This window comes from Tachypleus tridentatus, chromosome 8, assembly GCF_004210375.1.
Source record: "Tachypleus tridentatus isolate NWPU-2018 chromosome 8, ASM421037v1, whole genome shotgun sequence".
In the NCBI taxonomy this organism is placed as follows: Eukaryota; Metazoa; Arthropoda; class Merostomata; order Xiphosura; family Limulidae; genus Tachypleus; species Tachypleus tridentatus.
The window spans coordinates 52521108-52537602 of record NC_134832.1 but is presented as its reverse complement, the minus strand read 5'-3'; the positions used below and the strand labels follow the sequence as shown (position 1 = coordinate 52537602).

At 36.1% G+C, this 16495-nt stretch overlaps 2 protein-coding genes across 6 annotated transcripts in view; one reads left to right on the top strand and one right to left on the bottom strand.

The window, feature by feature from the left end:
* LOC143222411 (uncharacterized) overlaps positions 1-16411 on the bottom strand; it is a 65581-nt gene extending 49170 nt beyond the window's left edge. Inside the window, exon 1 of one of the 3 annotated variants that reach the window (XM_076448905.1) lies at positions 16252-16411. The gene's annotated coding sequence lies outside the window, so the exon portion shown is untranslated. Of the gene's footprint in view, positions 1-11103; positions 11473-16251 lie in introns of those variants that run through there. The other 2 variants (XM_076448904.1, XM_076448903.1) reach the window with 2 other exon arrangements.
* Positions 1-16495, top strand: part of LOC143222407 (epithelial sodium channel subunit alpha-like) — a 293985-nt gene that overhangs the window by 233807 nt on the left and 43683 nt on the right. The window lies entirely within an intron of this gene.

Here is a 16495-nt window from a genome sequence, read left to right as displayed (position 1 = left end):
TGGAGTAAGAATACAACAATACCGACAGGAAATAACAAAAGAGGACAAAACGTTACACACGGTTCATACGAAATAGACACAAAACGGTACAAGGATATGATATCATAAGAATACGATAACACGTACAGTAGCATGAAACAATAATACATCATTCCTGGCACATCATATCAAACAAAAATATATAACAGTATTAGTAGAGAACGTAAAATAACAGAGCAGGTCTGTTATCTGTTACAACTATATCTTATTTCCGAAACACCAGAACACAACCATCCTGATATGTGTAATAACCGCTTAACCCCTTGTATACACAAAATATTTTAAGCACTTCATATTCCCCGATACAAGAAAGTTAATTTTCAGTGTTCTTACGCAAGACATATTTGTCGTCAAGAGTGGTGGTACACTTAAATGTACTAAAGTGTTCTAACATTTGTATCCGCTAATGTTTGCTCAGTTTTAAATTTCTCATTTCAATATTTATTCAATAGAAAGCAACGTTTAGCGAAACGCTGACAATTTTGTCGTCAGTGTCTTGAGAAAATTCAATAAATCAGGAAATTCAGTGAGTGTCTTGAGTAAGTTCTGACAGGTTTTGTGGAAGTAATGTAGGTAATCTATACCCTATTGGAGCGAGCGTATTATGTCAGGTGGAAGAGAGAAATTAACAATTTGTTCTTAACGTTTCAACTCTTAAAAGATATATTTTGACTGTTCTTCGTCCACGAAACGGAAATCAAAATAAATATTTTGTTTGTAAGTTAGTTTGTGTATAAACTGCATATTCTAATTGTTCAAGTCATCACACGTCACAAATAAAACGTGCTCAGCTCGCGGTACGTAACAAACGACACACCACTGTTACCTGTCAGACGTTATGGATTGCTCTAGTGGGACAGGTGTTTGTTAACCAATAAGAGCTCGCTTTGTTCTTCCAAACCACCACTTAAGGCAGTACCATGGGGGCCAACCTTAGAAAAAAGCATCATGATTGGTTAGTTGAAAGATAACTTTTATACTGTAACTGCGGCTTTTGTTTTCCGGTTGTTTCGTTTTTAGATGTTTTTATGCTTGTATTTAGATATATTAAAATCGATGTTTCTCGGGGGTTTATTTGTAGTTTTACGTTTACCTCTTTAAATCGGTGTTTTTCGGGGGTTTATTTGTAGTTTTACGCTTACATCTTTAAATCGGTGTTTTCCGGGGGTTTATTTATAGTTTTATGTTTACATCTTTAAATTGGTGTTTTCCGGGGGTTTATTTGTAGTTTCAGGTTTACAGTTTTAAATTGTTTTTATACCTTAGAACACTAATAAAGCATATGTTCTCTGCCTGTTCATTTTGTCATCACACAAACAAAATTAAGTTTACGTTTCATTAGCAATTTGTTTGTTTCTTATAGCAAAGCTACATCAAGCTATTTGCTGTCTCCACCGAAGGGAACCAAACCCGTGATTTTAGCATTATAAATCCAAAACTTACCGCTGTCCCACCAGAGGGCCTCATCAGCAACCGACAGGACTTCTAACTAAAGTCATACATTTCTTCTATTTTATTTTTTTAAAGTTTAACTGTTATAAAATTAACTAAAACCGGAAAATTAGAAACGTAGTAAGTTAGATCAGCTGTTTGTTTTCTTATAGCAAAACCACATCGGGCTATCTGCTAAGCCTATGGAGGGGAATCGAACCCCTGATTGTAGCGTAGTAAATCCGTAGACATACCACTGTACTAGCGGGGGCTCTAGATCAGCTACCATAATGAAAAGTAACAATAGTTAAGCACAAACCCATATGGATCAGTTTAAACCCCATGAATACAGTATTCCGGGAAAGGATGGGGGGGGGTATATAAATTACAAATATCCATTGTCTTTTTTTCTGGTGGCTTTTTTTCGTGTGTGTGTGGGGGGGGGGTTATTGGCCGAAACCAAAGATTAGAAACTTTAGTAATGATGTACGTAAAGATCATGTCACCATGGTTGCAAGTGTCACTTACTAGGTGCAGGTGACAAGTATGGGGCTTTAATGAAGTTAGATAAGTGTTATATTCTTAATAGATATTGAACTATATATGTCATTACAATTTTAAAAAATATATATATCACACAGTTCTAAATTATCACAAGTCGAAGCAACCACACACTGTTGTGCGTATGTGTTGTTTTTTTACAGCAAAGCCACATCGGGTTATCTACTGTATCCAGTGAATGGAACACACAGAGAGACACGTGTAAGAGAATGTTTCATGCGACGGGTATTCGAACCCGCGAGCCTCAGATTACGAGTTGAACGCTTTAACCCACCTGGCCATGCTGGATCATTATGTAAACAAAGGTTTGATGTTTCTGTAAATAGCTTTATCTCTCAGTTTTCATTAATTCTAAGAATCCACGAGTGAAAGCACATATAAGAAAAAATCATTTGTCATATCCAGTGCCGACAAGGCCTTTCGCGCAGTACCAGAGTTCACCAAACCAGCTTGGACACGAATATTTACATACACTGCTGGCCAAAATCTTAAGGCCAATGAATATAAAGAAAAAATATGCATTTTTCGTTGTTAGACTCAACTACTTATTTGAGTAGAGCTTCGAAAGATTAAAATAAGAAAAGGGAAAATAAAAATAAAAATCTTTTTTAGCATTTAATAGGGAAAATGTGAACACTATGAAATTAGCCTAAGTACTAGCTGGTCCAAAGTTTAAGACCATACCAAAAAAGAAGTCCTAAACAGGGTAGAAAGTGCCCAACAAGAGGTCTCAGTAGTGAGTTGCACGGCCGTCATTGTGAATAACTGCAAACATTCGCTTTGACATGGTCGATAAAAGTGTTTGCAGAAGGCTGGCTGGAATGTTATTCCAAGTGGTGACGATGGCTTCACGAAGATCATGCACTGTTTGGAGTTGACGTCCATTACTATAGACTTCCCTTGGCATCCACCCCCAAAACATTTTCAATGTGATTCAATTCGGGGAAACACGCTGAATGGCCCAGAAAAATCACGTTATTCGCCATGAAAAAGTCCTTTGTCACGCGGACATTGTGGATTACAGCGTTGTCCTGCTGAAAGATCCAGTCATTTCCACACAAGCTAGGGCCTTCAGTCAATAAGGATGCTCTCTCCAACATGCCAATGTAGCCAACTGTTGTTTGACGCCCCTGTATAACATGAAGCTCCATTGTTACATGTAAGGAGAAAGCACCCCAAATCATGATGGAACCTCCTCCACTGTGTTGTGTAGAAAATGTCTCTGGTGGGATATCTTTATCGTGCCAGTAACGTTGTAAGCCATCTGAACCATTCAGGTTAAATTTTTTTTCTCGTCATAGAACAAAACCTTCTTCCACTTTTTTACGTCCCATGTTTGGTGCTTCCCAGCAAAGTTTAACCGTGCTGTTTCGTGTTGTGGAAAGAGACGTGGCCTTTGAAGACGTTTACAGTTATTAAAGCCTTTCTCTCACAGATGCCGTCTTATTGTTCTTGAGCTGCATCCTGCGTCCGTAAGGGCCTTAAATCTAGTTCGACGATCGGTTGGTGTCTTGCCGGACAATCCGTCGAATTCTCCTGCTAAACGCCGGCGAAATTTTCTCGGGCCGACCACTTGAAATTCTCGTTCCGTATCCCTCAGTGTCTTTTAATAAATTTGCAACAACAGTTTTACTACACCCAATCTCATCAGCGATGGCACGTTGAGAGAGACCTTGCTTTTACAGCTCGACAATTCTGCCACGTTCAAACTCTGTCAACTTTTTAGCCTTTGCCATGTTTTTACCCAATGTAACACAGGATATGTTGACAATGCTAAAGCTTGAACACAAATGACTAAATTTCGTTACGTATTTACCGATTAACGCTTCGTTTCTGTATGGTCATAAACTTTTGACCAGCTAGTATTTAGGCTAATTTTATAGTGTTCACATTTTCCCTATTAAGTGCTAAAAACGTTTTTTATTTTTATTTTCCCTTTCTTATTTTCATCTTTCGAAGCTCTTCTCAAATAAGTGGTTGAGTCTAACAACGCAAAATGCATATTTTTTCTTTATGTTCATTGTCCTTCAGCTTTTGGCCAGCAGTGTGTATATATATATATATATTAGATCATTTTCATGAACAAATTAGGCAAGTGAATTGCTGTTATTATAAATTGCATTTTAATTTTCTTACAAATTCAGTTTTATATTTAACAAAATCTTTATAATACTTATTTCCTTTATTACTTATATGAATTACATTTACTATAATTCACAAGAACTGTTTTTGTCTACCTTTCTGTGTTTCTTATAGATTTGTTTTTCTGATTACTTGTGCTTTATTTTTTACCTCGTTATTGATTGACAAAAATACCATTATCTTTACCTTTCCAATAACCTAGAAATCAAATGTTAAAAACATAACAAATTCGTCAATCCATTTATTTGTTTCTGATAGTTCCTATTGGCTGGTTTAAGCCACCTGGCGATAAGTAAATAAACTATAAACCTGGTAGTCAATGACACAACGTTTTCTATAGTTAATTTAGCTAAAACATTATATTAATTTTAACAAAAACAAAGAGAAAGAGAGGGGGAACTTTAACATTTTAATTACGCTAACAAAAATACAAGTTAATGCAAAGAAGATTGTACATCGATATGTTAACCACACTATGTCTAATATACATAGAGGCGACGAAGTTTTTTGCTCAGTTCCAGAGCTCATTAGCTCGTCTAGGAGACAGTAGACTCAGCAGTGTGAACGTATAGCTGACTTATCCCTTGCTCTGTAGCGTCATTAGCTCTCCTACTGCGCAGTAGTTTTAATATAAAAATTCTATATAAACTTTGATGTGATTGAGTCTTGTGGGAAAGAATATTAAAGTTTCACGTGCCAGTCAAACCAATAACAACAATTTTTAAAGATGGGATGTGATGTGGGATACGTCAGTAAGACGACCAATCTAGTCGCATCTATCAGAGCTAGTTCACCAACCACATTCGCTTACACTTCTCATCACAAAACAGTCAATCTAAAAATACTTATGAAACCAAAGAAAAAGTTAATTTCCGTCACAATGTAACATGGGAACAAAAACTCTACATTTCAGATCTATAATATATATTAATTAATATTTATCGTAGTAACAACATTAATATTTATTGAACAAACATGTATAGAACAGCCTAAAGAAAAAAGTAAAACGAAACTTACTAAACGGAAAAGGTGATATGACGATACGAAACTTACTAAACGGAAAAGTTGATATGACAATTGTTGTTTTTGGAATTTCGCACAAAGCTACTCGAGGGCTATCTGTGCTAGCGGTCCCTAATTTAGCAGTGTAAGACTAGAGGGAAGGCAGCTAGTCATCACCACCCTCCGCCAACTCTTGGGCTACTCTTTTACCAACGAATAGTAGGATTGACCGTCACATTATAACTGATATGACGATACGAAGCTTACTAAAAGGAAAAGTTGATATGACGACACGAAGATTGCTAAACAGAAAAGCTGATATGACGATACGAAGATTGCTAAACGGAAAAGTTGATATGACGACACGAAGATTGCTAAACGGAAAAGTTGATATGACGATACGAAGATTGCTAAACGGAAAAGTTGATATGACGACACGAAGATTGCTAAACGGAAAAGTTGATATGACGACACGAAGATTGCTAAACGGAAAAGTTGATATGACGATACGAAACTTACTAAACGGAACAAGTAATATTACAATGATAATAAATTTCAGGCTACTTGAGAATGTAAGGTATGTTTATTGGATAAACCTTGAAACATTGTTACAGGTATGGAAGAACTGGACATTGTCCACGCAGGTAGAAATGAACCGTAAATATAGTCTAATGACCGAATCAAAATTTCCAGTTTATTTAGTTTTTTTGATCATTCAAATGAATCTCGTAAAATTTCTCGTAATTTCTCGAAGTCTTCACACGCTAAAAGACAAAATCGTAAAGTCTCGAATTAACATGTTACAGAAACTTAAAATTTACGATCGTATATTAAGTATTATTCTGCAAAAAAAAACAAAAAAAAACTTCAGTAAACGCCTCAAGTTTTTCTGAATTTAAAATCTTATAAAAACACGATATTAAGATGCACGACTTTTTATAGCGTCCTTTTGTTTAAATGTAGTAAAGCGCAAAAGTACACAATCGGCTATTTACGATGTGCCTACCACTTGATTCGAAATTTATTTATTTCTTGCATTGTAAGTCCGAAGACTGAGCAACTGATTGGAGGTGATAACCACAAAGGAACAGATAATATTTTATAACTCAAAACACGTCTCGGGTTCTCTTGGAATTATAGAAACAGCGTATAACCCGAAATATTTCGAGATAAAATAACGTTTGTATTTTGAATTTCACGCAAAGCCACACGAGGGCTATCTGCGCTATCCGTCCCCAATATAGTAAAGGGAAAAGTCGGTAGTCATTACCACCCACCACCAAATCTTGAGCTACTCTTTTAACAATGAAGAGTGGAATTGACCATAACGTTATAACTCCTTGGTTAAAATCGCAAATACGTTTGATGTTGCGGGGATTCGAACCTGTGACCCTCAGATTACTAGTCAAGCGCCCTAACCACGTAGCCATGCTGGGATAACGGTGTTTGAACTAATATTTTGTAAACATTTTCATCTGTGCGTCCTGTTTCTTTCGAATCTCACACTGAATTTTCTCCATAAAAATTATCTTAAATATACCTTCGTGGTAGCTGTGTAATAATATCCTTCATTTTCATGTTTTAACATTGATTTATTATTGTTGTGTTATATAACCAATACTGTCGCGTTACAATGTTATTATTATTCCAGTTGTTACAATAATGTAGGTATTGTTTTCATGGTACAATATTCTAGTTAGTATTACTGTATTACAGTATTTACCTACTATAACTGTGTTGTATTTTCTTTCACTCACAACAAACTGAACTTCCCTTTCAGTTACTCTCCTTACGGTATTTTTTATTTAATAAATCAAAAGGGATCGTTCGCTAATTACAAGCATGTAATAAAACAATACCTGCCGAACCAAACACAGGTTATAAGTTTAACACTCCTACGAAAAGTGGGGCCTAATAGGCCCCAGAGCAACTTGAAAAGTTATTAATATTAGGCTAATAATTTTGTATTTGAATGAAATTGCCATTTAAATCCATTAATGAATGGATTAACGAGATTCCCACTGTCCCTATCTACTATCTAGCGAAACCACAGCCAGGGGAACGGGCTTGGAGAAATCAGGACTAGAAACGTCTTTTCGAAGGAGTGTTAACTTCATTATATAATTACTTTTAATTTCAATAACGTACGTTGTTTTTTTGGGCAAGGCTACGATAGCAATCATTTTGGATCACTTAACAAATCACTAATTTCTTTCATAAATAATATCAAGATAAAAATAAAATCCTTGATGGCCCCGAAATGGGTCAAGATCTGGACTTTGTTCTTGCAATTCCCATCAGCTGATATTAATACTTCGAAACTTGGTATCGGTTGAGAGAGTTCTATGGCAGAGAATCATTCGGTTAAACAAAAATAAAAACCAACTTTGCCAGTAAACAAGTAAGTGAAATACCTATAGTGTTCGTTAGGGACTAACACACGATCTATTCTTATTAATATTTAACTCAACCCAGGATGAGGTAACAACATTAATGAAACCACAAAGGCGAAACATCTCTTAAAATGAAAGTCCTGATGTAATCATCTGGAGAGTAAATGTTCGTCTCTTTGTTTATGTTTCCACTTTAACTTTGCGCTATTTAAACATGTTTTATCTAAACTGTTTACGTACCAACTAGCTTTTGGGTCCATAACGTTGCTGATTACAAGAACTCCAATAACGTACTATGAAGAGAAAAACGACAATAATAAACTAAATATATCAACATTGTTGTCACCCAGTGGCATAGTGGTATGTCTGGTGACGTACAACACGACAAACAGGGTATCGATAACAGCGATGGGCTAAGCGTTGGTAGCCCATCGTGTAGATTTGTATTTAACAAAAACAACAGAGGAATAAAAAATACTTTAAAAAGCCCCATAGTTGCTGACAGATATGTCTGCGCACTTATAACGCTACAAACCGAATTTTTATACTGGTGGTGGGCAGAGCACAGATAGCCCATTATGTAGCTGTGGGCTTTACTCCAAACAACCAAACCCGTTTTCTTCTTCTTCTAAGTGTTAATTTAATTGTATTGTGGAATTGCAAAGTTTTAAAACAAGGCTTAACCCTAACTTCAATACCGATCATTACCGGAGGATTTCTTCGTGTTGTGTCATAATGAGTTATTTCATCTTTCCAGTTACAACACGCGATGCAAGTACCTGACAAAACACTTGAGTGAAATCATTCATTCTGTGTGTGTAAACTACACATATATTTGTTACTTCGGTAACACTAGCGTTCGAAACCCACCACTAATAAATGTGACCAGATGCAACAACGTTGACTGATTGATTATTTGAATTTTTTTTTTAATTTCGCACAAAGCTACTTGAGCTACTCTTTCACCAACGAATAGTGGGATTAACCGTGACATTATAACGGCCCTACATCCGAAAGGGCGAGAATGTTTGGTGTGACGGGGATTCGAATCCTATTTGAATTGAGCACAAAGCTACACATTGGACTATGTTTGCTCTGCCCACCACGCATCAAAATCCAATTTTATCATAGTAAGCTGTAAAACAACAAAACAAGAGATACCATTATGGCCAACAACTAACTGTTTATATTTAAACTAAACTACATTATAACGTTTCGCTATACATAAATACCACAAATCTGCATTTTGCGACTCAAATAATATTCACTGTATTATAGTGATAACAAAAGATTACAAAATTAATAGGTTTTTTTTTTTCGTTTGGGTTAAAAAATAAATTATAGCTTCTGATGTAAATCGAAAGACAAAAACACAAAAAGTGAAGGATGAAAATTACAGGTTCGAGAACAAATAAAACGTTGACAGTTATCTCAAAATGTCACGAGTTAAGACAGTGAAAATACAAATCTCGTAGTTCGAGTTCCCCAGCATGAAAAGAGGGCAGACGGGCAATAAGTTTCAAAACTGCAAATATTACTAAGTTTTAATCTTAGTAATGAGAGCACACAGTCATTTTAACTGTGATTTCTGAAACTACAAAAAAACAACAACAGAATTTTCAGAGTTTCTCACAAATTTTATCTGTTCATGTCCATCCCTAATCCAGAATCTACAACGAAAAGGAAGGCAATCAACTTGGGCTAATCTTCTGCAATCGAATTCGACCGTCACTCTGATAGCGCTCTCACGGCACAAAGTGCGGATGGTGCTTTTGTTTGTTTTCGGCAATGAACTCGGATTCAGAGTTCGCCAATTAGAACAGAATCATCAAAACAAACAGAATTATTACTCTGGAAATAAGATGACAACCGGATCATCAAAAACAAAGAGAATTATTACTTTGGAAATAACATAACAACCAGATCATCAAAACAAAGAGAATTATTACTCTGGAAATAAGATGACAACCGGATCATCAAAACAAAGAGAATTATTACTTTGGAAATAACATAACGACCAGATCATCAAAACAAAGAGAATTATTACTTTGGAAATAACATGACAACCGGATCATCAAAACAAACAGAATTATTACTTTGGAAATAACATGACAACCGATCATCAAAACAAACAGAATTATTACTTTGGAAATAACATGACAACCGGATCATCAAACAAACAGAATTATTACTTTTGGAAATAACATGAAACCGGATCATCAAAACAAACAGAATTATTACTTTGGAAATAACATGGCAACCGGATCATCAAAACAAACAGAATTATTACTTTGGAAATAACATGACAAATCGGATCATCAAAAACAAACAGAATTATTACTTTGGAAATAACATGACAACCGGATTATCAAAAAAACAAACAGAATTACAGTCTGGCAGCTAAGGCAAAAATTAAATTGAAGAAAATTGGAAGAAAATGAAAAAAAACAAACAAACAGATTAAACATAAATATAGTTACATATCTTCGGGCGCTCTTTCCATATTATGTCAATCGAAAACCCAATGTTAAAATCTTATTTTATCTCAAACCAATTTAACATCATACATTTCAGAAGAGTGATGTGACACCTGTGTTTAAACACATTTAACGATGTTAGTTGGTGATTTTACTACAGAACCTTTCTGTTTTTCATCCGCCTCAGAGAACTGAACTTCAAATTTTTAGCAATGGCCCATAGAGGACCCTCTAAAAGACGATTAAGAAGCAATGGGAGATATTTTAAAGTAATTAACTTCAAATTTTAGCAATGGCCCATAGGGGACTCTAAGAGACGATTACGAAGCAATGGGAGAGAATTTTAAAATAATGAACTTCACATTTTTAGCAATGGCCCATAGGGGACTCCTAAGAGACGATTACGAAGCAATGGGAGATAATTTTAAAATAATGAACTTCACAATTTTAGCAATGGCCCATAGGGAGGACTCTAAGAGACGATTAAGAAGCAATAGGAGAGAATTTAAAAGAAACACATTACGTGAAATAAACGCTCGTAATTAACGTAACAAATATTTTATAAGCTCTCGTTGGAAGGCGCTGTTATACAGTCTTAAACTAAAGAATTAAAATGTGTCTCTGTATTACAATTTTTGATTTACTTTACCGAAAGTTTATATTGATTAATATCCTAGATCACTGTAATATATAAACATCAAATAAGGTCATAAAAGTAACAAAATAAAGACCAATAGATGTATTTCTATACTCTCCTCAGTTTTGTTTCTAAAGTTTTAAAAACAAACCCTAAAGATTATATAGTTAACTGCACAGGTGACAAATACATCAAAATTAAAAACTAGGTTAAAATATCGGCAAGTTTTTTTTTATATTTTTATTTGAAGGTTATGTTTCAAGCTAGTACTCTTCGTCAGATCATTTAACATATTCTAAGCTTTTTAAAACAACTTAAGGGCATAATATAAACCTTTACGCCACATACTACACACAAATCAAATGAATAATGTACTTGATACCTTAAAGATTTTTTTAAAAATCAGGAACTAATTTTGTACCTACGCGAAAGATGTCGATCTGACAGCTGGTGAGAGAACACAAGTGACGTCTCGTGCTATACACGGAGTGAAAGGCATACGAGAACGTGGAAGGTAACGCATCCCTAAGGTTGTGGAAAACAAATGGCACATTTACATCTATCTACAGATTATTTTAAAATACTTGAGAGTCTTAGAAGCGAGGTGCGGCTAGCACGCGTCAGCATCCTCCGGTGTTACTCAAGTCGCATTGTCTACGTCACAGTTGAAAGACGTTAGCGCGTGGCAAGACGACAAAAACGGTTGATGTAAATGGAAAGCATCAGACGTCTACGAATCCCACATCCTATGCTATAGCATTCTCAGCCGTAAAGCGGGAAAACCTACTCGTGGAGGGTAAGCCACACGTGCAAGGCTCTTAAGAACGAAAAGGTTACTTAAACCAAACCACATTTTATCGACGTCACAAAAGAACGAGATGGAAACTGTTGTGTGTTCCTTCTACACCGATGACGTCATCGTCGTGTAGATCCATCCATCCAACTTGCCACGTGCGTCACTATAGTTCAATTCGTTTTCTTCACAACAGCTCCGAATCACTTGTTATTGTGAATATAATAATTCTCGGTTCTTCATAATTTCAACTTTCGCTGTAGAAACGTCTAATAATGAACACGCTCAGGGCTCTGTGGTATTGTTTTTTTGTTTTTTTTTATTTTACCTGTAGTTTTATCGGAGTTTATTATTAATGCAAAAGAAAACAACAACAAAAACAAGATGTAAACGGATCCAAAGGAAAACATTAGTGACTTTTCACGAGTAAATACTGGGGTTTATTTTGTTTGGCGGAAGTAAAAATGAAAAACGTATTCAATAGATTAATGTTTTGATGAACAGAATTCAACGAGGTTCGCTGCGGATCAAACACAGAACACAGTGCCACCTGTGATATTAAGAAAACAACACGTTTCTGATTCTTAAGTAAGGCTTTTCGTTTGAATAAAGGTTATGTTACAGGCACAGAACAAGTATTGGTATTTATATTTATTCTAATGTATTATTGTTATACGTATATTTTGTATTTATTACATTTTTCAAATAAAATTATTTAATATTTTGTGAATGACTTCGAGATAAGGAGAAAAACGAAATAAAAATCTAGTAATTTTTTTTTTTAGTAAATCCGGGCTTTTGGGGGAAAAATCGGTTTAAAGTGAATACACCGAGCCAGTCTCCTTCGGTGTTATTCTGAAATTCAATGTGTTCCCCTTTGAGACATTTATTTGCAAATTAATGAATATTAAACGAAGTTCTTGCTTCGTAGAACTACAGAGTGTGACGTAAAAGACAACTCATTTGTTTGTCACAACTGCAGGAAGGAGTGTTTATCCTGATAGCACGAAGGAAGAAGTCCGTGGTATAAGATGACAATATGATTTACTGATTGACACTTTGTGTGGCCTAACACTACAGTAACACTGTCGATAACAAACACTTCCTTATTCGCCGTGTAGTACGGGTTTCCAATAAAAACATATTAGAAACGCATATCATCTTGATCGCACATCTTATCCGTTGTACGTCACTGATGACCTGCACCGTGACCAATATGACGTCATGTTTCTCGTAACTGAAAACTGTTTACTGCCAATCACAAAGCTACACAATGAGCAAGTTGCATTGTGCCTACCGCGAGTATCAAAACCCGATTATTTGGGTTATAAGTACAGAAACGTATCACTGAGCTACTGTGGAAGGGGGGACAACTAGTAATGTAACGTTCAATAAAGAAATGACTGTAAATAATTAATTTAGTTAATTAATGGTGTCCCACTCTTCCTGGACTAGATAGCAGGCGGTCCGTTATAATCTGACGTCTAGGTATTTATCATACAGCTGGTGGGTGGAACATAGTGAATAAAGCGTACTCAAGTACACACCAGCATGTCTCGGGCCAATCTCAAACTCGCAACCATCGGACTACGAGTCCAAAGCGTTAAACCACTGAGCCACACCGGCCATTGTTATATGACGTCACAAAACTACCGGCTGAATAATATATTTATTTGTGTAAAATAGGCCGGTGGGTGTGCAGTGAGTGATTCTAAAGGTTCCAGTGATTTTGTCATAAAAAATACGCCCCGCCATTTACAACTCTTGTTGCGCTACAAGAGTGGAATTTGACTTCCACTATCCGGTAAAATATGGGTAGTTCGAGAGTTTGTAGTAAGTACCACCAGCTAAATTACAGACAATCATTCGTTTATAGCCCTTTGTGTAAAAGTGCGACACAACTGTTTTCTACTGATGATTGGCTAATGGTCATCTGGTTAACGGTCATGCGAAACAAAGTTTCCGCATCTGTAGTAGTCTCAACATGTGGTAGTCGGTGTGCTAGTTACAGGAAGCAGTACCTACCAAAGTCTCCATATCTGTAGCAGTCTCTATATGAGAGTCGACGTGCCAGTTACAGGAAGCAGTACCTACCAAAGTCTCCATATCCATAGTAGTCTATATATATGATAGTCGACGTGCCAGTTACAGGAAGCAGTACCTACCAAAGTCTCCATATCCATAGTAGTCTCTATATATGATCGACGTGCCAGTTACAGGAAGCAGTACCTACCAAAGTCTCCATATCCATAGTAGTCTCTATATATGATAGTCGACGTGCCAGTTACAGGAAGCAGTACCTACCAAAGTCTTCATATCCATAGTAGTCTCTATATATGATAGTCGACGTGCCAGTTACAGGAAGCAGTACCTACCAAAGTCTCCATATCTAAAGTGGTCTCTAGAAGTTTTAGTGAAAGTTTGTCACAGATCTGTCCACAAAAAACAAAACAGGGGAACAAAATTTACTGGTTGTAATGGATTCATTATCGTGTGTTTCATTGCTATTAAAGGAAACAAATAGTAACGGATATATTTTCCATGTTATTTATAATTTAGCAGCGAGACATATCAAGCAGTCGTTTTTAGAATATATCACCTTGTTCGGGTAAATTATTCAACAGACGTACGTTACCTCGACAACAAAATACTGACGTCAACTCTATCGATGATATATTTAATATTCAAACTCAAAAACATATCCCACAAATTTTATCTTATTCGTACAAACGTGTCGTGACTTGGACTACAAAAATTGGGTGTTTCTTTGTCAAATCTCGCGAAGTTACTCGAGAGCAATTTGTGCTAACAATCTTCAATTGTGATCTGAGATACTTAATTGGCTACTCTTTACAATAAAAGAAAGTGGAATAGACCTTCACATGACTCAAAGACCGAGCGAGCAAGTTCAGTGGCGGGATTCTAACTCGTGACCTGCAGATTGTGAGTCATGTGCTATAGCTATTAAGAGCCTCACGCTAAACACAAAAATAATCGCAGTGAAACGTTTTAAACAGTTATAGTTTGTTTTGAATTTCGCGCAACGTTACACGAGGGCTATCTGTGCTAGCCGTCCCTAATTTAGCAGTGTAAGACTAGAGGGAAGGCAGCTAGTCATCACTACCCACAGCCAACTCTTAGGCTACTCTTTTATCACCAGTGGGATTGACCGTCATTATAACGCCCCAAGGCTGAAAGGGCGAGCATGTTTGGCGCGACGGGGATGCGAACCCGCGACCCTCAGATTACGAGTCGCATGCCTTAACACGTTTGGCCATATTATAAAGACGTATACAAATATATATAAATACATACACACACGTACAACAGGTTTGGATCTGCAAGGATATTTTGCCATCTCATGTAAGTTGAATCTCACATGCACATGAATGGTTCATGAAAACTCAAAATGTACCTTCCTTGAAAAATGAGTAGAAAAGCAAATTATCTAAATCTTTGTTTGGAAACCCAAAAGTATCTTTGTACTAAGTAAATCGATCGAGATATGGCTAAGTAATTGAACAAACCCTAAAATTATGGGTTTATTTTTCCCTCCTCCCTCCCCAAGTACTAAATATGGGTATATCCCAAATATTGTATGTATATATACAGCTTCTTTAAAAGTATTTGTATCAAATCCCATGTTCGCTGCTCGAAATACGGGAAATAATTGTAAACAACAAAAAACTAAAATTACGCCCTCTAGCGACATATTGATTCTGCCAACTATTAAAATGAATAAATCCACCATTTTTATTGTTCAAGAGTTTAAGACCTTTAGAAAGTTTATTACTGTCAAAGCATGTAAAGTGATTAACATATACGTAAGTAACTGACCAAAACTTGTGAGCTTTTGAGGCCTCTGAACCTCCCCTCCTCCTTGTCCTCAAAGCCTCGAAATGTGCAAATTTAACTTTTCTAACGTCAATTTGTTGAGCGCTTGAAATTCGTGTTTGTTCAAATTTTCATCTTGACTGCTATAATAGCGCATCAAGAATATACATTTCTATACTTTGTTAGACTTTTGGTCCCATAAAGTCTTTTAAAATACAAATAAAAGAAAGATTAAGATGCCCTCTGGGTGTATTGAACAAAATATAGCCCTACCGAGTTTCAAATCACTTCCTCAAGAAATGAAAGAGTTGTGGTAGATTGAAATAGAGAACAATAGGAAAACATTATGTTTCTCTGCGGAGACAACAAAAACACAACTCTAACTAGGTATGTGTTTCGATCCATAATCGTTTAACTTTGATCAAGTTATATACGTACCATTAACTGCCAGTATTGTCCAAGTATCATCTGCCATTATACCCAGTATATATACACATAACAATAAGCATCACTTGTTTTCTGTATAAAAAATGCACATCTAACTGTACTAAGTGTATTATAACTCCAGCGTTGTTAGCCGCGACATAGTGGCTCATAAAACGTGTCAGTTTTCCAAGTACAAGCTTGTATCTCGTAGCTTCGTCATCTCTTGACCGATTTGAGATCAAATTACAGTTTTGGATTCAAGAGATCAAATCATTTCGACTGATGTATTTGCTCACCAAAGTCTTGCAGATGAATTTAACCTAATCCTGCCTAAACAATTTCCAATTTTAGGGTAGTCTGATACAAATCCTGATGGGTAATAATATCGAATCGGGTATAGGTGGGTTCCACGGACCGTAATCCTACCTTAAAGAATTTCAAGTTCCGCGGCTACTGAGGATTCCCACTTGTTTAACTAATAAATAACTAGAAATAGATAAGCGAAATGTAACTTACCGTTGAGTCGCTCTAGATAGGAATATTATTACCACGTATTGAAACTATAAAAACGGTGGTATAGTGTCTTTAAAATACCGTGATATCGATGTTGACTCCAGTGTTTGTCAGAAATGTTGAAAATGACCCTCCAACTGCTAAACGCTTCACATAAACGTCCACGTTCAGTCACGAGAACAGAGCTAGTGCAGGCAGGTGGCAGATGTCTTTCACTCATCCAAACGCTAAAGCCACTTCCGTATGG